The following is a 25023-nucleotide window of genomic DNA, read 5'->3' as shown; positions in this document are numbered from 1 at the left end:
AAACACAGATTTTATCAAAATGACAGCAAGCAGCCCAGTAAGTGACACATCATTGAAATAAGGATCTCTGTGCATACTTTATTCTGCTCTTAGATGGGGTAGCAAAAACCCGGTGGCAGATTCCCTTTAATAGTAGTAGACACACCTTTAATAATGTAAGAATATAACCCTCAGACCAATATAATGTGTGCACTCATTAGATATATTGCTGCAAATCCATGTATGGTGGTTGCTAATTTATAATTTACCATAATAAAATAGTGAAAGCGCTAAGTCCTGCTACCTAGAGGGCTGATTTATCTGGATTCTTTACAAATAGCCTCTGCCATTCTTAGCAGTACATAATGCAGAGAGCCCGCTGGGTAGTGGGGCATAGGGTTAGTATTTATTTCAGCGAAGACTTCCTAGTTAATGCATCATTACTAGCAGCGGTTCCTGTGTCGCGACCAGTTGACATATGGTTACAGGTTCCTAACTGCGCCAATCAGATCTCAGCTCCCTACTTAGCCCCTTGACAGGAGGGAGGCGATGGGCTAATGAAGTGGCAGCACCCGCTGAGCTTTTGATGAGCGGGTATTAGAGCTGGCTTGCTGCCATTGAAGTCCAGCTCATCACAGCCTGTCAAACCTAGTTAACCTGTTCTATGCTTGGGTTTTCTCATTTGAAAGCTGTGAATATCTTTTTTTATAGCAAAGGTAAAAAGATAATGAGTATTTTCCTCAATGTTATAGTCTCTACCGTGGTCCAAGTTGTCATTTGATGCGCCCTTTGATGCCCCATTTGATGCACCCTTTCAAATTGTGTTTGAGGCTAAAATTCATTTTTGCAATTTGATTTCATAAAAAATTTCGCACCATTTGGATTTGTTTTTGGGACTTTGTTTCTCTGCACATTTAACCTTGATGTGGTTTGTGGTTATAAAGAGAGGCGCTCAGAAAAATGTGGATAAATCAAAGGTTTGATTAACCCATTATGCAGTCTGCAATAGATGGCTTTCGAAGGCAAACACTGCAATTTTTTTTTTTAATAAAACCTAATTCCAAAAATAATTTTTAGACAAAAACACATGCATTTATGTAGAAAAATAAAAATGTCTTCAGCGGTGGACAAACCCTTTGAGAAATTGGGCAATTAAGTAATCTATATCTAGTATGTACAGATTTGATTTTGAATGTGAAACATCAGATTTGACTAAACTATATTTTTGGGTTACCTGTAGCGGCTCCTCCCCATAGTCCATACTTTATGATGTTCACATAGCTTGATAGAGCATATTGTAAAGCGTTGCGACACTGTGACAACTCAGTATGAATTTTATTAAAACGCAGTGTTGTGTATGATCAGCAGAACAAAAGGGAATTGAATGTCCATGTATCATGGTGAATTGGATGTCATACCCACAGGATGAGGAAAGTGTGTGTCCAATGCATATACATACAGGCTGAGGACAATGTGCATTCAATGCATATACATACAGGCTGAGGACAATGTGCATCCAATGCATATACATACAGGCTGAGGACAATGTGCATCCAATGCATATACATACAGGCTGAGGACAATGTGCATTCAATGCATATACATACAGGCTGAGGACAATGTGCATCCAATGCATATACATACAGGCTGAGGACAATGTGCATCCAATGCATATACATACAGGGTGAGGAAAGCGTGTGTCCAATTTACAGTATACACAACATATAGCAGGTTTTCCATATTCGAGATTTTCTCTAGGTAGTAAAGATTTCTGACACTAAAATGACAATGCATTTCCTAACTGTGTATAGTAAAGGAGGACAATATAACAGGTGCGGTAAATAAGAAGCATTTTCTGTTCGAAAATGGTTCCTTATTTTTCCAACGCGGTTCAGTGCCAAACCGACTGTTTTCTGAAGAAAAAAAGAAATGTGCATAATGCTTTAACAGCAGGTTTTAAATTTTTTGTATTTTTTTTAACTTGAGAAAGGTGCCAGTCCGGTGCCAAAACGCGTTGGAACACAAAAGGCTCCACCTTGGATCACAGCACAGACCATTCAACATGAAATGAAAGATTTCCTGTTCCAGCTATGGGGCCTCAGCAGCAGTTACATGAATCTACAGGTGTTATGCCTTCACACTACACCACCATGTGAGCGCCTACTCCCACCTTTCACTAACCTTAGATGCTACTTTGTGAGTGTGTGCATTTGTCACCCAAACCGTTCTAAGACTGTGCATAAACAGATTACATGTCAGAGCTAAACCTTTTATCCTACCAATTATCATAGAAAATCAATGTTTGATGTTTCTGTACATTCACATTACTATGTTATATTTCTTATACCCTCATCTTACCAATACGTTAATATTGGAATGGTATAGCCAGCAATGGGTTAATCTGTCTGGTTTTGTGGGGACACAGGATAATGACTGTCAGCATTACTGTCACTTGGACAGAGAAAATAGATTAATCTATACATGGATTTGATATACTATTTCCTCCATGGACTAATGTCCATCATCACAATGAGTGAGTGTTACCAATAGTCATGTAGTTCTGTGTTAGCCACATGAAGGAGCAGTTCAGTGAAGACAGAGATCGTCATGTCAGTTTAAAGTCTCCCCCTATGCTTATTACACTAATGGCTGAACTTGCCTATATCGATGGGTTCGGCCGACACTCTAATTTATATGGACAATTTATTGGCAGAGGAGATATTGGTCCAGTATGCCGATTTCAGACTGGCTATCCTTTTGTTCTCCAGGAGATGAACCTCGGCCAAGAGTCTGCTCATCGAAATGTTGGCCAATGCATCGTTTGACCAACAGCCATCTCGTGTATGGCAGGCTATATATGCAGAGATTAAACAGTCCATAGGTAAATGCAGCCAAGGTGTCCTTGTTTACATGCTGATGAGCCTTTGAATATAGGCCCTGTTACATTTAGCAGATCTCACTAGCAATGCAGCAGCGGTCGGCGGTCGATACTTACCCTCAGGCGCAGCGATGATGTCTTCTTCCGCCCGCGTCCATGGCTCGCTCGTCGGCATCAGCAGGAAGCCGATGACGAGAAATGGACCGGGCCAATCTCGTGCGATCAGCGATATCCAGCGGGGGGGCCGGTCGGAGGTGAGTATCACATGTAGCGAGATCGCTAGCGATATCGCTGCTGCGTCACAAAATTGGTGACGCTTTACGATATTGCTAGCGATATCACTATGTGTAAAGGGCCATTAAGAACATTGCATTGATAAAAGAGGATAATGATCTGTTTGACCTTCAAGTCATCTTAAGACTTCACAAGTTAATTTAGCACCTCATTGAGGAATGTGGCTAGAATACCCATGTCTCTTTAATTGCATTACTAGCAGCCTAGAAGTAAGATGGGCTGTGCTACTTTCATCACCCAACAACAATCAATTAGAGATTAGCAAATAATTGAGTGAGGCACAAGCCCCTTAGGTCTCCTTGTGCTCCCATGGGAGGAAGTGGTTTGCTATTGTAAGGGAGGAACAGGATTGTAGTCGTGACCTGTATTTCTGTAGCAGCTGTGTTTAGTCCTTCCCCTACATGAAACAATACTTTTCTCCTCAGCATACCTGTATCTCCAGGTCCAGCTTCACCCGGGCACTTCCCAGGCCATAACGGTCCCTCTTCTAGGTGACCCCCATCAATGGAGACACAGTCCGAGACAACTTTAACACTTTCTTTACTTAGGATTTTGCACTTTACATCCACAGTTGGTACATTATAACATTTGCTTGCTAACTCTTCTTTCCTTTGCTTGCTGTCACTTCTGTGCAGTAAACGCCCGGACCGGACCGCACTAGACTGCTTCCCAATTCCTTCCTCGCTATAATGACATTTCCTTCCGCCTGTTTCGCCCCAGACACAAATTCATCAGTCACTACGTTTGGTGGACCCTGGTGAAGCCACCACCAGTCTATGGGGGAAACTATGTACTAAGAGTGCCCTCCTCTAATGTCCCAAGAAAGGATGCACTAACTTTCCCTAACTGTGTAAAAAGGCATATAATATATGCAATACTTCAATACAGGAATACAAAGCAATATATTACAGTTTTCTATAAAATGGTAACACATACAGGTGGCAATACCATAAACAATGAGCGATAATACATAGTTATATATGTAGCAGTACCGCAGGCAATTATCCTAAAACATATTTGTGAACATCAAGAACCGGAAGACAATCAGAGGGAAGGGGAGCATGAAAGACATTATTTCTCAACCCCTTACGCTATCAAAATAGGAAGTTAAAATGCTTTCATAAACAATCCTCAACATTGAAATTGCATTACCAAGAAGGAAAAGTCATGGAGTTATGGCAATCACAGACTCAATAGACATGTTAATGATAATGATATGCAAATAATAAAAAAAGGTAATACTATTTTAAAAACATCTCAATTTATAATGTATTCAGTATTGAGTATGAACCTGCAGAAATCCCCGCACTTAACTTCATTGATAGCATTCCAAGGAATATATTAGTGGTTATCTGAGACATGCCTAGCAGATAAAATCAATTTACCAAAGTATAGAGAAGAGATAAGACCATACTTGTCAACACACTCAGAGTATCCAACAAAAAGGGAGATCAGTAATGCATGACAGACTAAGCCGTCACTTGCAAACATTTAATGGCAGACAACTGTCTTCCATGATCCCTTCATAAACATCTCTGGCAGCAGCTTATCTTCAGAACAGAGGATCAGATATTTTAAAATTTAACAAAAAGACCGGCAAAACGTTGCAAATTTGCCATTTTCACACCAGTGATGGAGGTGCAGCAGGGGTGTGATGCCACAGCTGCTGTAATTTATGCTGAGTGCTGATGTTTCCTACACCAGAAAGCTTACTCCAGTCAAGGACTAGGGTAAGATTTCTGGCGTGGCGCTTTGATGTACATGTCATTCTTTAGATGCTCCTGATTTATAAAGAAGCAAGCACCTCTTTTTAAGTCAGGAGCTCCTGACTCCACCACGCCCCCTCATCAAGACTGGCAAGAAAATGGCCCGTCTTGATGAATCAAGGTCTATGTCTTTATGATGTATAATTATGACCTAAGCCTAAAGTTCTGGAGAAACTACAACTATGCATTTTATGAGTTAGGCATGTTTGTCAAAATGCCGTAGGTCTTGAAAACAGACAAAACTCAGCACAAACAAGCGTAATTGTAACTTATGGGCCCCAATTCAAAATCTTTAATAAGATGACTGGGCCTCCTATTTACTATGTGGGATAATAATGTTAATATTAATGTTACATAATGTTGGTTTGATACATAATGTTGGTTTGTTCCTTTGTAACAGTAAGTCACCACGCTGAATGCACTTGATCACACAAATCATCTAGATCCGCTGTTTGCAGCTTCCTTTGCAATTATCGACCAATGGTTTCCAGATGTGCTCAACATGTCTGGAGATGCTGCAAGTCATGGTAACACATTTAGGCCATGCAGGTTGCTTATAGTAGTACAGACAACATGCGGCCTGACCTTGTTGTGTTGACAATTCGCTCATGAGACTGTTTGGAGAAATGACCATATCAATGGTTCTAACACCAAGTCCATGTAATGCCGAGCTCTTAGTGTAACTGGAATTAAGATTAGAAGAGTCCAGCCACCTTGGATTATGCCACCCCACACCATAATTCCAGTATTAATACTGGTTTGATATTCCAGATGAAGGTCTATTCATTGTGTTGCCCACCTCCAGCTATCACTGCTCACAATTCAAAACTAAGCAAGCCTTACCACTGAAAATTATAAACCTCCATTCCTGACTCCATTGCCATCTTGCCTCATTGATTTGAGTAGGGGGACAGATCCACAACTGAGACTTGAAACAGCTGATCAGTGGATGTGCTGGCTGTTGCACCCCCATCAATTAGATATTGATAACATATAAGGATAGGTCATCAACGTAAAAGTTCTGGCCAACCCATTTAACATAGTGTCACAATCTATTTTTAGATTCGTGGCAGCTCTGGTTCCACCATGATTTAAATGTAGCTTTTTTGTACCTTCTCTCTCCTTAAAGCTGTTCATCTGTCACATGTGGCACCCTGATGTTTTATTTATGTTTGTCCTGTGTTGCGCATAGGCTTAGGGATAAATTAGGAAGAAGTGCAGGACCATAAGGGGATTAGAATAGAGAGGGCACATTAGAGAGAGAGAATAGGATAGATAAGAGTGTTAGTTAGATACAGGCAGCATAGAGGTTAAGCAGATGGGAGGAGTCACACAGCAGAGCAGCACAGAGCAGGGAGGTATAGTAAAGGCACGTCTCGATTAGAGATATAGACGCCCGGGCACCTTGCCCAAGGGCAGGACGTGTGAGCAGAGTATTACAGGCCGTGGAGATAAAGCTTTTTCAGTAAGGGGCCCCGGGATGAGAATCGTCCAGGTGGTCACCAGCTTATACAGAACTGTTCCAAGGAAGGATCCGAAGCTAGCAGCTGGGATTAGGAGGCAGCTGAGTTGGTGAGCCTGTTACCCTATAACTCGCAGTCGGACCAGGGAGATGGCAGGAAGCTGGTGGGCCTGGAGCAAGAGTGGGAAAGAGATTGTCCAGAAGAGGGACATGGATTGTCCAAGGAAACAGATGGGACATGGATTGTCCAAGGAAACAGGTGGGACATCGATTGTCCAGGGATATAGTTAAGCTTGTCGGGAAAGGGAAGCTGATGCAGAAGATAGAGTCAGTCCAGATGACAGCTCTGTGTTTAACTTGAGCCGCCTGTGTGAAAAATGCAGATAAGAAGATGTCTCTGTGTTTGATTTGTGCTACCTATGTGATGAAAACGCTGCTGCCTAAAAAAGTTAAGCTGTTGGAAAAAGACTTCATCTATGAAGTGATTTGTGGAGCTCATGAATGCAAATGTGGTAGGGGGGCTGGATTGGGGGGGTGGTCCACTGCTTACCCTGTCCGGATGACACAGACACCAGGCGATGTAAGGATGAGGCGGAGACAGATTTCCGTTGTAACAGTTCCGGATTTATTCATCGTCCTCCTGATGACCACAACCACACCGCAGCCACTTTACAGTTCTCTGTCTCCAGGCCCGGGTACCTGCACCTTTGCTCCAGTCTAAAGGCCCTTTTACATTTAGCGATGCACCAGCGATCCAACCAGCGATCCGACCCGGTCAGGATCGCTGGTGCATCGCTAAATGATCGCTAGTGAGCTTTCAAACAGAAAGATCTCACAGCGATGCAGCAGCGACGCAGCGCACGATACTTACCATTCACACACAGCGATCCTGCGTCCTCCCGCCCGCCTCCACGCGTCGCTCGTCGTCACAGCAGGAAGTCTCAGCAGGAAGCGCCCGACGAGAAATGGAGCCGGACATTCTCGCGCGATCAGCGATGGACAGCGGGGGAGCCGGTCGCTGGTAAGTATCACACATAGCGATATCGCTAGCAATATCGCTATAACGTCACAAAACCAGTGACGTTTTAGCGATATTGCTAGCGATATCGCTTAGTGTAAAACCCCCTTAAGTAACGTCCCTTGCCGATCTTTCGCTGGGGCTGTCCTAGACGAATCTACCGCCAGCGCTTCACTTGCCCGAGGTCATCGTCCAATCGGTACCCCCGGGGCCTCATCTGTCCTGCGGTCCATCGGGTCAGGGCCCCCCCGAATGTCTCTTTATTGTCTGGTCGAGCTCTTCTCTCTCCACCGTCTTTCACCGAGCTCCTCCCGGGACTAGGCTGCCTGGAACCCTAACCAGTTCTATTTATCCCCTCTCTCACCGGGAATTCCCCTCCTGGGTTCCTATCTCCCCGCCCCCCATGGCTAAGCGTTTCTCAAGCCCTAAGCTGCTGTTGAGTCCTGAACTACTCCCCTCTGCCATCTTGTTGTCCTTTCTAGGTACTGCACTCTCCTATCCACCTTTCCCAGTTGTCACTCTTCTATCCTGTCAATCTCCGTCTCTAGTGCACAAACCATCCCCTCCTACTACCAGTCACGTCTGTCCGTCAAGTCACCTTCCCCACACTCCCCTCCTTTTGTCCATTGTCGTTCCAGCAACCGTACTCCCTACCTACGTCGTTCTAAAGCTTGTCCACAGTCTGTGGTCGGACCGGTCGTTGGGCCAAACCCGCCACCAACGGGGGCCGAACCGAACCGGGCGCACCATGCTCCGAGCAGCCTACTGCTACCTGCTGGCATGCACGCCACGTGACAACTTCTTTCAGGTTGGCGAGGTCCACCCGGACTACTCTACGGCGTGTACCTCCCACTGCTCTCCCCTTCTACTACCCTCTACTGTCCGGAACGCCATGACCAAGGCCTTTTGCCTACCAGGTCACCGTTGGCGCCCGCCCATCCTTTTGGGGTGTCCATGATGTCGGGGACCTGACTGACGGATCACTGTCTGGTTCAACATCCTTCGTCTCTTTGTCCTTCACTTAAAAGAGTCATGGTCGGCGTCTTAGTTACATCTACCTCGTACCTGGAACCTGTTACATACACTTTTTTTGTTATACACACTATTCACTAAATCAACTCTTAACATACTATTATTTTTACTTTAATAACCATAGGAGTTACTCAACCAGAGTAACCCCTTTTTCTCTCTCTTTTTTTTTCTTTTTCTTTTTTTTCCAAACACGTTAACATTGTTTTTTTTTTACACAATATTTTCCGCACAGCATTTTTGAAACAAGTACTCCCCCTCCCTTTAACAGTAGTACTCCCTTCCCCGCATCACCGCTAGATCAGGAGGAAAAGGTCAAACAAACAACAAAACATTTTTTCAACCTGGACGGAAAACTGTCCTTGTGGCCTCCGTCTCTAGTGCACAAACCGTCCCCTCCTACTACTAGTCACGTCTGTCTGTCAAGTCACCTTCCCCACACGGAGCTGACATGGCAGCAGCTGAGGGGAATCTGACAGAGCCTGTGAGTGTGCTGTGGTGCATGCTTCACATGCAGAACAAGGCTCTGGTTTGACCCCCCAGTAGTCAGTAGGGCCTTCCTCTTCCCTTTTCCATCCCTTTGTGTGTGTGTCTTGCCGTCTCCCAACCGACCCCCCCGTTGGGTCGTTACATATCGTGACACATAGGCTTTTTATGTTTGGTTGTGGAGGTCTAACCTCTGGAATCCCAAAGAACACCAGTATAAAGTGGTTGTGATGCTCATGCTCTTTATTCTTTAGCCATACACAACAGCTTGTCATTATGGACAGCCATGGCAGTTACTGAGGCTTAATGCGATTTGTAAAAAATTAGTGAATGGGACATTCTTTAGAGCTTGAAGGCAACCTCATTCTTCTGATCGGATGGGTCCAGATCTCCACCAATAAAACATTGGTGGTTTCTCTTAACGATAGGCCATCGATATCTAAGTCCTAGAAACCCTTAGCACTCATCCTACCTTATTAAAACCTTGTATTAGTCCCTTCTCCTTTGATGATATACTATATGTGTAAAATTCAAGGATTTAAAAAAGTCGTACATTGCAAATGGCAAGAATTAACTTTCTAACAGGGCAAGCATAACTGTAATTTGTAATGGATGAAAGACATGCGTGATGCAACTTGTAGCATATTACATACTGTACATAGTCTTAGAAAGCCATTTGTGCAGTAGATCCATGATAATTTTAAAATGACCCTTATAAAATATTTAGTCACACCGCAACAAGATTAGAACGAACCGGTGGCCGTCATTGTCACCTTTTTGTTACCCATTACACCACTTTCTGGTGCATTGGATATGATGATTGCCCCCTCAATTTAGCTATGATTTTTTGTCTGTATGTTATATAGACTCCCAGCTGGATTTATAGAACAGTCCAACAAGACACTTTCTCCTGTTCCTTCTTCTCTCACTCTCTCATTAAAATGCACTCCAAAAGTCTACCAAATTGCTCCCAAGGGAGATAAGCTGGTCTGTACATATCTCTCAACGTCAACGCAGATTCACAGATCAACGCTTGCAGATCAGATTATCTTCCCAGGGAATAATGTCTTATTTGGTATGTAAGGGTGCTGTTACACTTAGCGATGCACCAGCGATCCCGACAACGATATGGATCACTGGTGCATCACAGGCAGATCTCACCAGCGACATCGCAGCGGTCGGGGGTCGCTACTTACCTGTCAGACGCGGCGATCCTGACGTCCTCCCGCCCGCGTCCACGCGTCGCTCGTCGTCACAGCAGGAAGCGCCCGACGAGAAATGGTCCAGGACGTTCTCGCGCGATCAGCGATAACCAGTGGGGGAGCCGGTCGGAGGTAAGTATCACATGTAGCGATATCGCTAGCAATATCGCTGCTGCGTCACAAAATCAGTGACGTTACAGCGATATTGCTAGCGATATCGCTGTGTAACGGGCCCTTAAGTATCTTTTATTTTCTGTCTAGTACGTTGAAGGACCACTTAAAATCTGTGACTGCAAAGAAAATAGTCAAGAAACAGAAAAAAATCATATTTTGCTTTTTATGTTATACTAGCTGAAGAGCCCGGCGTTGCCCGGGCATAGTAACTAACTATGGTTAGCTAGAACAAATTATAATGCTAGAGATAGATAGATATATATATATCTATATATCTCTATCTGAGTGTATAGCCCCACCCACTCCTCATAGCCACATTCACTATAATACCGGACTACTACCCCTAATATCCCACATCGTCCCATCAGCCAGAGCCACTGGACTACTAATATCCCACATCATCCCGTTAAAGCCACCGGACTACTACCCCTAATATCCCACATCATCCCATCAGCCAGAGCCACTGGACAACTACCACTAATATCTCACATCATCCTGTCACATCCGCCGGACAACTACCCATAATATCCCACATCATCCTGTCAGCCAGAGCCACCAGACAACTACCACTAATATCCCACATCATCCCGTCACAGCCGCCGGACTACTACCCCTAATATCCCACATCATCCCGTCAGCCTGGGGTCAGGACCAGAGCACTGAGTGGAACGGTCCTAACTTCCATACCGGTGATCCCTTTAAGAGAGGCCTGGCGTCAGAACCAGAGTGCTGAGTGGATTTTCCCTGACTTGCATACCAATGATCGCTTTAATAGAACCCTGGGGTCAGAACCACAGCGCTGAGTGGAACGGTCCTAAGTTCCATACCGGAGATCCCTTTAAGAGAGCCTGGGGTCAGTAGAAGAGCATTTGAAGGCAATTGCCCTGACTTCCATACCGGGGATCCCTTTAAGAGAAGACTGGGGTCAGTACCAAAGTGCATATTGGATTTGCCCTCACTTCCATAGTGGGGATCCCTTTAAGAGCGGCCTTGGGTCAGAACCAGAGCACTGAGTGGATTTGCCCTAACTTCCATACCAGGGATCCCTTTAAGAAAGCCTGGGATCAGAACCAGAGCGCTGGATGGATTTGCCCCGACTTGCATATCAATGATCCCTTTAATAGAACCCTGGGGTCAGAATCAGAGCGCTGAGGGATTTCCCTTAACTTCCATACAGGAGATCCCTTTAAGAGAGCCTGGGGTCAGTACCAGAGCATTTGAAGGCATGTGCCCTGACTTCCATACCGAGGATCCCTTTAAGAGAGGCATGGGGTCAGAACCAAAGCACTGGATGGAATTGCCCTGCCTTCCATACTGGAGATTCCTTTAAGAAAGGCCTGGGGTCAGTACCAAAACGCTGAGTGGATTTGCCCTAACTTGCATACCATTGATCCACGGGAGGGGAGGATTCATTTCTGTCATGTGCTCCGTGCTCCTTTCTGGGGGGCAGACAATGGCTGGGAGCTTATGTTCCTGGGGATGCTAGATTTCTCCCACCATGTCAGTGTCTGCTGAGGTGTTGTCAAGTGGGAAAACTTGCTCATAGCAACCAATCACAACTCAGCTACTTTTTACCAGCTCTGGTGAAATGAGAGATGCTTACTGATTGGTTGCAAGGAAAACTGTTGCTCATAGCAACCAATCACAGCTCAGCTTCTTTTGAACAGCTCTGGTGAAATGAAAGATGCTTTGTGATTGGTTGGTGGTACACACATACGTACATACATTCAGTTTTATATATAGAGATTATGCTATATACAGTATATATCATATGTAAACTAATACAATATTACCAAATCAAAATATTTAAAAAACACCCTAATAAAGCAGCAAATCCTCTATATTAATAATACATATACACCTTTTATCTAATAGATTATGTATCTGTGTATAAATGTGTGAATTCAAGAATTACTGCTATGTTATGTTTTTATGCAAATCTTGGAGCATCAGTATACAATAGGCATGTGTGGTGTAACAGAGAATATAAGATAAAGATGACTCAACTCTGCAATTTTGGGATTGATCCCACCTAACCACAGGGTGCCAGGGACCTATTCATAACTTCATATCATTGCTCCATAAGAACCTCAATATTTGATGTAAAAAAAATGGGATTGGATCCTGGTAGGTAGGAGAAAGCAAGAAAACGTTCCCCAAAGAAAACATTTTCCGTACTCAAAGATACACCTTTTTCTCAGGAGATATGCCTACTAAATAAAATCAATTTACAGAAGTATGGAGAAGCCATAAGGCCATAATTGTCAACACTCGCAGAATATCCAACAAAAAGCGAGATTAGTAATGCATGACAGACAAAGCCGTCACTTGCAAACATTCAATGGCCGACAACTATCTTCTGTGATATGTAGGCATGTTTGGAAAGATGCCATAAGTCTTGAAAACAGACAAAACTCAGCGCATACAAGCGTAAATGTACATTATGGGCCCCAATTCGAAATCTTTAATAAGATAACTGGGCCTCCTATTTACCATGTGGATTCCCTAATATTGGTTTGTTCCTTTGTAACAGAGAGGTCGATACATGTAGTAGCTCCCTACGAAGAATGTTACTTCTGACCACCAGTCCCACTTACAGCTATGTTCCAGCATTAATGGGGTTGTCCACTGCTAGGACATCCCCTTCTTAAATTAAATACTTAAAAAACCACCAAGGTTAGGATAGAAACATGTGGGAGAAGTGAAAAAATAAATAAATCATGAGTGAATATACAAATCAAAATAAGTGACTAAAATAATCCATAAGATGAATATATGAATCATATATGAAAAAATGTACAGACCATGTGTATATTTATAAATCACATAACGATTGCAACAATAATATATTCACCCATAATAGCATAATTATTAATAATATAAATATATCTACAAATATATATAAAAAATATAGAGGCAGGAAGAGCGAAGTAAAAATGCCTTTATTGATACAAAATGTGGCAATTAGTGCAAAAGCATGACAAAAGGGTGTCCACACACTAGAACATATACATTCTGTATATATTCTGTATATACAATATATACAACAAAATCAAAAAAATATATCAATGATAAATGTATTATATGGGTATATGTACGGATATATATGGTGGCTCTATCCTAAACTGTCTGCTACATAGCCATACATGGAAGGAAGGACATAAGACACAACAATGACACTGCACCGTGGGTAAATAGTCACCACAGGATAAATTAAAATTGGCAGCAGGTCATATATATAAAAAACCATGGATGAAAGTCCTCCCCCCTGAAATAAGTAGGCTGAGCAAAAATGGGTAAAATAGTATACCTGAATAAGATAAGGCAGGCCACTCCCTAACGCGGGTTTCGGATCAGCGTCCTTTGTCAGGGGGGTGACGCATTTGTAAACCGGAGCGTTATAAATAGGGGCTGTAAAATCAGCGTGTGTGTGCAAAGTGCATGGCGGCGCATGCGCTGCCAGATGGTGACCGGAAGTCCCGTGCAGGCTGCGTCATGTGAGAAAACGCTTCCGGGTTGTGAGACCAGAGCGTCACTCACATGGAGATACAGCGTGACCGCAGATTCCCAGGACACTGACAGCGCATGCGCACACAATCAGGCACACAAGAGCTGGAAATAAAGAGCGGTGACAATGAAAATAGTGTCTAAAATACATACATAAATAAGTATTGGAATCACAAAATGGTGATAATGTGTTGTAGGAGTGTGAAAATAGGAAAATAATGCAAACTAAGAATAAGAAAATGATGCACACCAAAGTGAACAACAGTGAAAATATACATATAGAAAAAAAAATATATATATATATATAAACATATATATATATATATATATATATAGCACATCTAATAATAAGTAACATTAAATATATGCATACACAATACAATATCAATGTGACACAACAGTGCATAAGTGTGTCCACAAACAATGTGCATATATACATATATGTGCACCAATGTATTGAACATATACATATGCATAGCCCTATATACCGTAGTAACACACATGTACACACATGCAAACACATATGCACACACAATACAATAGTATATGTGAAAAAATGTATATGAAAAAATAATAATAAATAATAAATAAAACAGTGAAAAAAATAGAAAAACGTCGGGCCTTAAAAAAGGGGGGGGAGAGAAAGGGGGGAAAAAGGGGAGAAGAAAAAGGGTATGGGACAAAACAATATGATAATTACAGAAAAACGTGTGTATATAATAGTTTTAATGCATTATACAAACAAAAAATGAATATATACAATGAGAAGGGGAAAGAGATAAGGAAAGAGAAGGAAAAAAGGGGGAGGGAGAAAATAACATGTATAATAGACATGCTGGAAGTAGTAGTCCTTATTTCATTCATGGAATTGACTCGAAGAACCATTGACCACACTCGCTCTTGTCCCCAGCCAAGATGGAGCCACAGCCCAAAAAATATTTAATTAAATAACGCTAAAAAATAAAAAAATATATATATTAATAAATAAAAAATAGATTATAATGATAATAAAATAATAATAATAAAATGAAACCAGTTAAAAAATGAAACAGTAAAAGGTGAAAGATTATAAAAATTATTATAAAAAGGGGACAAAAGATATGTTCTCATTAAGACCAAGTGGAACTACTGTATTAAGAGTCCAGATCCACTTAGTCTCTAGTTTGGCCAAAGATTTACTAATGTTACACGCCTGATGTCTGTGTGTAACATGTCTATACCTGAAACTCTCAATAGTGTCGCATCACAGTCATGATGTTAAATTAAATGTAGTAGTAGTAATGTTGTAACTGATGAAGTAAAAGTAGAGCATAGATTAGGGGTTGTCCACTATCAGGACAGCCGCTTCTTAAACTAAATGTTCGGTACTGATAAAATAATAAAGCCTATACTCCCCTCCCGTGCTGGCGCCATTCCCATGGTATCGGCACTTGCTGTTCCTGGGGCTGTGGTGCAGTGTTGTGACATGTGACGCAGGCGCCCAATCAGCACTGGCGTCACTGTCTCCGCCTTCGTACGAACTGAACATGAAGAGGAAGCCAGGGCTGCAGCTGATCCCGGACTTCCTCTTCATGTTCAGTTTGTCTGAAGGCGGAGACAGTGACGTTGGCTCTGATTGGACACTGGGCATCACATGGGATTCCACCGCATCTCATCCCTGGAACCGCGAGTGCTGACACCACTGGAACGGCGCCGGCATGGTAGGCGAGTGTAGGCTTTATTATTTGATCAGGGTTGAACATTTAGTTTAAGAAAGGGTTGTCCTAGTAGTGGATAACCCCTGTAATCTATACTCTACTTTTACTTAATTAGTTACAACATTATTACTGGTTATGTGTTTTGTGAACTGTGACACTTCAGGTTGGCATTAGACACACAAAAAAGAGAAAAATGGTGCTCTGCCAAAAATATATAGCAGGCTGCTATATCATGTATCCAAATAAATCTTGTTTACAAATAAAAAATACAATACAGTAGTGATGAGCACACCGTAAAGGTCAAAATGTATTGAACACAGAAATAATACAAAACATTAAAAACATAGACACACATAATAATCCACTGGCTGTAATGGTGGAGGGCAGAATGCAAGCAGGCCACAATCATAAGGCATACCACGGGTGAAGACCCTGAGTGTGACCCAAAAAATGGCCTCTAAAGAAGTTGGCACTGTGATATCTGTAATATACGGAAAGAATATGACTTTTCGTTTGTGGAAAAAAAAAATGTAAAAGATCACAATGTAGCATGGTAAACTAAAAGAGCCGTAAGATAGTAACGTAAATGGTATACACAGTAGATACCTTCCCGTTCCCTCATCATTTCACATTCAGCACATTGCTACTTAAGTGAAAGGGTTAATCCATTCGGTAGTGAGTGATCGTTTGCGTGTGAATGAAGAATATTAGGAGGTAGGACGTCTGAAATGTATAAGACCTGAACATGAAGACTTTGCTGGAAAGGCTTCAGTAGTAAACCACAGGCAGCTGTCATGGTGTATTGATCATCATGCATCCGTCCACCCGACGTGGGAAACCTGATATCCAATCAGAAATGGGCATGGAAGAAAGACAGGACGACGTGTGAGCATTAGACTGCGGTAATGCCATACATTAGACAGCCTGCTAACAAAGCCGTTAGAGGATATCATTGCACTATTGCAAAACACAAGCAGCGCCTTGTACTCGCCTGCAAAATATCTACAGAGTAGAAACAGCTGCCATAGGGAAGCGTGATTATATGTACTATTATCACAGATAACTTTACCCACATGTTATATAAGTAAAATAAAATAACTCAAGGAAAGTGCAGTATAAAATTCACCTAAATATCATAGTTATGCACCCATGGAAAATATTAAAAAGACAACTCGGACAAATAAAACAAACGAAAAAAACGAGGAAAATGTCCAATAATTAAAATTTCTTTAATTATTTAACAAACAAATGTATACATTATATATATAATTAAAATAAATTAATAAGGGGAGGTCAATGCCAAAATGAAGGCACAGCCAGGGGACAGCTGTAAATACTTAGTAAAAATACACCCACAATAATGTCATACAAAATCTAGTGAAAACAAAAATATATAATTAATGTATAATATATAAATATATAAACATATATATCAAGTGCAAAACTACAGATGATAAGTGCAAGCAAGAAAAAACTGTGTAAAAAAATATATATTAAAAAATGTAATATAAAAATAAAACTAAAATAAATATACAATGAAAAAAATGAATTAATAATAAATAATAAATATATTACCACAAATAAAGTGCAATGTGTTGAAAAATAGTGAATAAAAAAGTGTACAAAAAATCCCTGTATAAATATATATATATATATACACACATATTTAAGACCAAGTGCTGAAATAATTAATAATAAATAAAAAATAAAAAATAAATAAATAAACTAATAAGCTGCCGCACATAAAGTGCGATGTGCTGCGGTGATGCGGTGATGCGGTAAATCAGCGCTTATAGTAAAAATAAATAATAAAAGAAGTGAGCACAGTGTGGATACCTTTCTGCTGCTTCTGTCCCCAGGATGTGCCAGCCCCGACGCGCGTTTCGGCGTACCTTCGTCAGGCGTACCTGACGAAGGTACGCCGAAACGCGCGTCGGGGCTGGCACATCCTGGGGACAGAAGCAGCAGAAAGGTATCCACACTGTGCTCACTTCTTTTATTATTTATTTTTACTATAAGCGCTGATTTACCGCATCACCGCATCACCGCAGCACATCGCACTTTATGTGCGGCAGCTTATTAGTTTATTTATTTATTTTTTATTTTTTATTTATTATTAATTATTTCAGCACTTGGTCTTAAATATGTGTGTATATATATATATATTTATACAGGGATTTTTTGTACACTTTTTTATTCACTATTTTTCAACACATTGCACTTTATTTGTGGTAATATATTTATTATTTATTATTAATTCATTTTTTTCATTGTATATTTATTTTAGTTTTATTTTTATATTACATTTTTTAATATATATTTTTTTACACAGTTTTTTCTTGCTTGCACTTATCATCTGTAGTTTTGCACTTGATATATATGTTTATATATTTATATATTATACATTAATTATATATTTTTGTTTTCACTAGATTTTGTATGACATTATTGTGGGTGTATTTTTACTAAGTATTTACAGCTGTCCCCTGGCTGTGCCTTCATTTTGGCATTGACCTCCCCTTATTAATTTATTTTAATTATATATATAATGTATACATTTGTTTGTTAAATAATTAAATAAAGAAATTTTAATTATTGGACATTTTCCTCGGTTTTTTCGTTTGTTTTATGTTATATAAGTGTAGTTACCCGCATGATATGCTATGCAGAGGTCAGGTTATAGTTTTCAATACAGTTTTGTACATTTTCTTTTCTTAATATTAAAGGGTTGGTCCACGACTGAACAATTGGATGGATCATCAATATGAGGTCGGTGAGAATCTGAAACCCGCCACCAAACTGATCAGCTGAAAACTGCTCCAGGAGCAGCTGGAGCTACGTTATGTCCAGTAAACATCGCTTAGTGGTCACTGTCAAGTACTGCACTTTATCTTTGCTATCAATTGCTCAGTCCTCTACAACCCCCTTTAATTCTCCTTAATTCAAGACGTGGAATCTCCTTGCCGTGAAGTAACTTAACCCCTTAACGAACGCCGATACGCCTTTTAACAGAGGAAGTTAAGGGATCTTAAACCACAGCGCCGTTAATTAATGGCACTGAGGTTTAAGTCTATAGCGCCCCCCCAGAGTCGGCTTTTCTCCGGGGTCTCAGCTGCCGGAGGTGTCCGAGACCCCAGAGAACATGATTCAGGTCGCTTTTACCGACCCCGACTTTTCCGATCGCCGTTATTAACAGTATAACGGTGACCGCAAAAAAAAGGTCTGATGTGCCATTTAATTTCTCTCTCCTCTGATGTAATTGCACATAAGAGGAGAGAGAAATAGGGTCCCCGATCCCCCCGGTACCTCCCAGTGCTCCCCGGCCCACGTGCTTCTCCTCATGAGCGCCGCCATCTTCCGGGAATATAATGGCGGGTGCATGCGCAGTGCACCCCTCCGATATCTGCCGGTTGGCAGCCGGCAACAATAGGAAGATTTTTCCTATTGGTTCATTTTGGTCACTGGGATAGATCCTATCACAGTGATCAAAATAAAAATATAGTAAATAAACCCCCCCATTACCACTCCCATAGGTAGGGAAAAATAATGAAATAAAGAAAATATATTTATTTTCATTTTTCCATTAGGGTTAGAGTTAGGCTAAAGTTAGGGTTAGGGTTGGAATTAGGGTTAGGGTTGGGATTAGGGTTGGGATTAGGGATAGAGGTGTGTTGGGGTTAGATTTGTGGTTAGGGTTATGGCTAGGGTTGGAATTAGGGTTAGGGTTGTGGTTAGGGTTGGGAATAGGGTTAGGTTTATGTTGGTGTTAGGGTTGTGGTTAGGGTTATGGTTTGGGTTGGGATTAGGGTTAGGAGTGTGTTGGGGTTAGGGTTGTGGTTAGCGTTATGGTTAGGGTTGGGATTAGGGTTAGGGGTGTATTTGGGTTAGGGTTGGAGCTGGAATTGAGGGCTTTTCACTGTTTAGGCACATCAGGGGGTCTCCAAACCCGACATGGCGCCACCATTGATTGCAGCCAATTTTGCGTTCAAAAACTCAAATGGTGCTCCCTCCCTTCCGAGCCCCAAAGTGTGCCCAAACAGTGGTTTACGCCAACATATGGGGCATCAGCATACACAGGACAAATTGCACAACTACTTTGGGGGTCTAATTTCTCCTGTCACCCTTGGGAAAATAAAAAATTGGTGGCTAAGAAATCATTTTTGTGGAAAAAAGATTTTTATTTTCACATCTCTGCGTTATAAACTTCTGTGAAGCACTTAGGGGTTTAAAGTGCTCACCACACATCTAGATAAGCTCTTTGGGGGGTCTAGTTTCCAAAATGGGGTCACATGTGGGGGGTTTCTACTGTTTAGGCACATCAAGTGCTCTGCAAGCTCAACATGACGCCCGCAGACCATTCCATCAAAGTCTGCATTCCAAAACGCCACTACTTCCCTTTCAAGCCCCGACGTGTGCCCAAACAGTGGTCCTCCTCCACATATGAGGTACCAGGGTACTCAGGATAAATTAGAAAATAACTTATGGGGTCTAATTTCTCCTGTTACCCTAGTGAAAATAAAAAATTGCAAAAATACAAAACGACCCTCCTCCCCTTCCATGCTCTGTCATGCGCCCAAAAAGTGGTTCTTTCCCACATATGGGGTATCAGCGTACTCAGGACAAATTGCACAACAACTGTTATGGTCCAATTTCTTCTTCCTTGTGAAAGTTAAAATTTGGGAGTGAAAGCATAATTTTTGTGGAAAAAAATATTTTTTATTTTCACGACTTCACGTTATAAACTTCTGTGAAGCACTTGGGGGTTCAAAGTGCTCACCACATATCTAGATAAGTTCCTTAAAGGGTCTAGTTTCCAAAATTGGGTCACCTGTGGGGGGTTTCTACTGTTTAGGCATATCAGGGGCTCTGCAAATGCAACATGACGCCCACAGACCATTCCATCAAAGTCTTCATTCCAAAACGGTGCTCCTTCCCTTCCGAGCTCTGCCATGCGCACAAACAGTGGTTCCCCCCACATATGGGGTTTCAGCATACTCATGACAAATTGCACAACAACTTTTGTGGTGCAATTTTTCCTGTTACCCTTGTGAAAATAAAAATTAGTGGCTAAAAAATCATTTTTGAGGAAAAAAATTATTTTTTATTTTCACGTCTCTGCGTTATAAACTTCTGTGAAGCACTTGGGGGCTCAAAGTGCTCACCACACATCTAGATAAGTTCCTTAAGGGGTCTAGTTTCCAAAATAGTGTCAATTGTGGGGGGGTTTCACTGTTTAGGCACATCAAGGGCTCTGCAAATGCAACATGACACCCACAGACCATTCCATCAAAGTCTTCATTCCAAAACGGTGCTCCTTCCCTTCCAAGCTCTGCCATGTGCACAAACAGTGGTTCCCCCCACATATGGGGTATCAGTGTACTCAGGAAAAATTGCACAACAACGTATGTGGTCCAATTTTTCCTGTTACCCTTGTGAAAAAAAAATAGCGGGCTAAAACATCATTTTTGAGTAAAAAATTATTTTTTCTTTTCATGGCCCTGCGCTATAAACTTCTGTTAAGCACTTGGGGATTCAAAGTGCTCACCACACATCTAGATAAGTTCCTTAAGTGGTCTAGTTTCCAAAATGGTGTAATTTGGGGTTTTTTCACTGTTTAGGCACATCAGGGGCTCTCCAAATGCGACATCGTATCCGATCTCAATTCCAGCCAGTTCTGTATTGAAAAAATCAAACAGCGCTCGCTCCCTTCTGAGCTCTGCTGTGCGCCCAATCAGTGGTTTACCCCCTCATATGGGGTATTGGTGTACTCAGGACAAGTTGCACAACAACTTTGGGGGTCTAGTTTCTCCTGTTACCCTTGTGAAAATAAAAATTTGGGGGCAAAAAGATCATTTTTGTGGAAAAAATATGATTTTTTATTTTCACGGCTCTACGTTATAAACTTCTGTGAAGCACTTGGAGGTTCAAAGTGCTCACCACATATCTAGATAAGTTCCTTGGGGGGTCTAGTTTCCAAAATGGGGTCACTTGTTGGGAGTTTCCACTGTTTAGGCACATAAAGGGCTCTCCAAACGCGACATGGCGTCCAATCTCAATTCCAGCCAATTCTGCATTGAAAAAGTCAAATGACGCTCCTTCCGTTCCAAGCCCTGCCGTGCACACAAACAGTGGTTACCCCCTCATATGGAGTATCGGTGTATTCAGCAGAAATTGCACAACAAATTTTGTGCTTCATTTTCTTCTTTTACACTTGTGAAAATAAAAAATTGGTTCCGAAGTTAAGGTAAATGTTTGTAAAAAAAAGTTAAATATTAAGTTTTTCCTTCCACATTGCTTCAGTTCTTGTGAAGCACGTAAAGGGTTAATAAACTTCTTGAATGTGGTTTTGAGCACCTTGAGCGGTCCAGTTTTTAGAATGGCGTCACTTTTGGGTATTTTCTGTCATACTGACCCCTCAAAGGGACTTCAAATGTGAGATGGTCCCTAAAAAAATGGTTTTGTAAATTTTGTTGTAAAAATAAGAAATCACAGATCAACTTTTAACCCTTATAACTTCCTAACAAAAAAAATTGGTTCCAAAATTGTGCTGATGTAAAGCAGACATATGGGAAATGTTATTTATTAAGTATTTTGTGTGACATATCTCTCTGATTTAAGGGCATAAAAATTAAAAGTTTGAAAATTGCAAAATTTTAAAAATTTTCGCCATATTTCCATTTTTTTCATAAATAAATGCAAGGCATATCAAAGAAATTTTGCCACTAACATGAAGTAAAATATGTTACAAAAAATAATCTCAGAATCAGCGGGATCCGTTAAGGCGTTCCAGAGTTATAACCTCATAAAGTGGCCTGGTCATTAAGCTGCAAATTGGCTCCGTCACTAAGGGGTTAAAGCCCAATGCGCTTTGTATATTTTATATTTACAATATTGTTTTAATGGTGTATATAAGGCATATAATGTGCTGCATATAATGTAATGTGCTCTGCAAATTCTTCATACAGAAATGACAAGGGATGTTTACAATATTGCAATATTATTTTATTATAACATGGAATTGCCCTAAAAAGTGATAACCAGAGTCTCATTGAGTTATGATAGTAATGTGTTTTTATTATGATTTTTTTTCACTTACAATTAATATTAACCCCTTCCTGACATCAGACGTACTATCCCGTCCATGGGTCCTGGGCCCCTATGCCCATGGACGGGATAGTACGTCTAGCGCGATCAGCTGCGCTCACGGGGGGAGAGCAGCTGATCGCGGCCGGGTGTCAGCTGATTATCACAGCTGACACCTGGCACAATGTGTCAGGGGCGGTCACGGACCGCCCCCGACACTTTAACCCCTTGCACACCGCGATCAAACACGATTGCGGTGTACCGGGGTTAAAGGGAAGCATCGGCAATGTGCAGCGCTGCTGCGGGGGGCTCCATCCCTGCAGGTCCCCGAATCCAAGATGGCGACGGGGACCTTCGGGGGCCTGCAGGGAGCTGGCTTCCTCAGTGCCTGCAAAGCGCAGGCATGAGGAAGTCTGCGTCTATGCCTGTGACAGATCGCTGATCTGTCACAGTGATCTGTGATGTGACAGATCAGCGATCTGTCACAGGACAGTGATGTCCCCCCGGGACAACCTAATAAAGTTAAAAAAAAAAAGTGTAAAAATAAGTTTAAAAAAATCGCTAAATAAATTAAAAAAAAATAAAATATTCCCTAATAAATTAATTTTTTGGAAATAAAAAAACAAAACAAACAATAAAAGTACACATATTTGGTATCGCCGCATCCGTACCGATCCGCCCTATAAAACTGTCCCATTAGTTAACCCCTTTAGCGATCCCCTTAAAAAATAACAAAAAAACAAGCAAAAAATAATGGTTTATTATCATACCGCCGAACAAAAAGTGCAATAACGCGTGATCAAAAAGACACATATAAATATCCATGGTACCGCTGAAAACATCATCTCGTCCTGCAAAAAACGAGCCATGATACAGTGTCATCAGTGAAAAAATTAAAAAGTTATAGCTTGCAGAATAAAGCGATGCAAAAATAATTATTTTTTATATAAAATTGTTTTCATTGCTTAAAAGCGCCAAAACATAAAAAAAGACATAAATGAGGTATCGCTGTAACCGTACTGACCCGAAGAATAAAACCACCTTATCAATTTTACTGCACGCGGAACGGTGTAAACGCACCCCCCAAAAGAAATACATGAAACGCTGGTTTTTGTTTATTCTGCATCCCAAAAATCGGAATAAAAAGCGATCAAAAAATGTCACGTGCCCAAACATGATACCAATAAAAGCATCAACTCGTCCCGCAAAAAATAAGACCTCACATGACTCTGTGGGTCAAAATACAGAAAAATTATAGGCCTCAAAATGTGATGCAAAAACTATTTTTACAATAAAAAGCGTCTTATAGCGTGCGACAGCGGCCAAAAATAAATACCGCCATAAATAGTAAATCAAACCCCCCATTATCATCCCCTTAGTTAGGGAAAAATAATAACATTTAAAAAAAAAAGTACATGGCGTCCGATCTGAATTCCAGCCAATTTTGCATTGAAAAAAGACAAATGGAGCTCCTTCCATTCTGAGCTCTGCCATGCGCCGAAACAGTCGTTCTCCCCCACATATCAGGTATCAGCGTACTCAGGACAATTTGCACAATAACTTTTGAAGTCTAATTTCTCCTGTTACCCTTGGTAAAATTAAAAAAATTGGACCTGAAGTAATTTTTTTGTGAAAAAAAGTTAAATGTTCATTTTTTTTTGAAGCACCTGAAGGGTTAATAAACTTCTTTAATGTGGTTTTGAGCACCTTGAGGGGTGCAGTTTTTAGAATGGTGTCACTTTTGGGGATTTTCTATCATATAGACCCCTCAAAGTGACTTCAAATGTGATGTGGTCCGTAAAAATAAAATGGTGTTGCAAAAATGAGAAATCGCTGGTTAACTTTTAACCCTTATAACTTCCTAACAAAAAAAATTTTGGTTCCAAAATTGTGCTGATGTAAAGTAAACATGTGGGAAATGTTACTTATTAAGTTTTTTGTGTGCCGTATCTCTGTGATTTATGGGCATAAAAATTCAAAGTTGGAAAATTGCAAAATTTTTGCCAAATTTCTGTTTTTTTCACAAATAAACACAAGTTATATGAATGAAATTTTACCACTAATATGAAGTACAATACGTCACGAGAAAACAATGTCAGAATCACCAGGATCCATGGAAGCGCTTCAGAATTACTACCTCAAAAAGGGACAGTGGTCAGAATTGTAAAAATTGGCCCGGTCATGAACGTGCAAACCACCCTTGGGGGTAAAGGGGTTAAAAGGGGATTTGTCACCAAGTTTCTTCTACCTAATCCGAGAGCAGAATAATGTTGGGGCAGAGACTCTGATTCCAGCAATGTGTCACTTACTGGGATGCTTGCTGTAGTTTTTTTTATAAAGTCATTGTTTTATCAACATTGTCCTACTGTCAGGTAGTCAAATCACACTCCCACCATTAATTGGCAGCTTTCTGCCTATGCACAGAATTAACAGAAATTGCCAGTCAGT

The 25023-nt window shown here is 41.1% G+C and overlaps 1 protein-coding gene and 1 long non-coding RNA gene across 2 annotated transcripts in view; one reads left to right on the top strand and one right to left on the bottom strand.

Annotated features, from left to right (window-relative positions):
- The window catches only part of INKA2 (inka box actin regulator 2), a 65435-nt gene that overhangs the window by 32223 nt on the left and 8189 nt on the right, over window positions 1-25023 (top strand). The gene's annotated exons all lie outside the window — the stretch shown is intronic.
- LOC141063221 (uncharacterized) overlaps window positions 13767-25023 on the bottom strand; it is a 72253-nt gene continuing 60996 nt past the window's right edge. Inside the window, exon 3 of the long non-coding RNA XR_012224845.1 lies at window positions 13767-14748. This is a non-coding gene — a long non-coding RNA (uncharacterized lncRNA). The remainder of the gene's footprint in view (window positions 14749-25023) is intronic.

Source organism: Dendrobates tinctorius, unplaced genomic scaffold (assembly GCF_039654945.1).
Source record: "Dendrobates tinctorius isolate UK_male_01 unplaced genomic scaffold, ASM3965494v1 ptg000246l, whole genome shotgun sequence".
Taxonomy (NCBI): domain Eukaryota; kingdom Metazoa; phylum Chordata; class Amphibia; order Anura; family Dendrobatidae; genus Dendrobates; species Dendrobates tinctorius.
The sequence above is the reverse complement of the archived record's forward strand: the minus strand, read 5'-3'. Positions and strand labels throughout refer to the sequence as shown.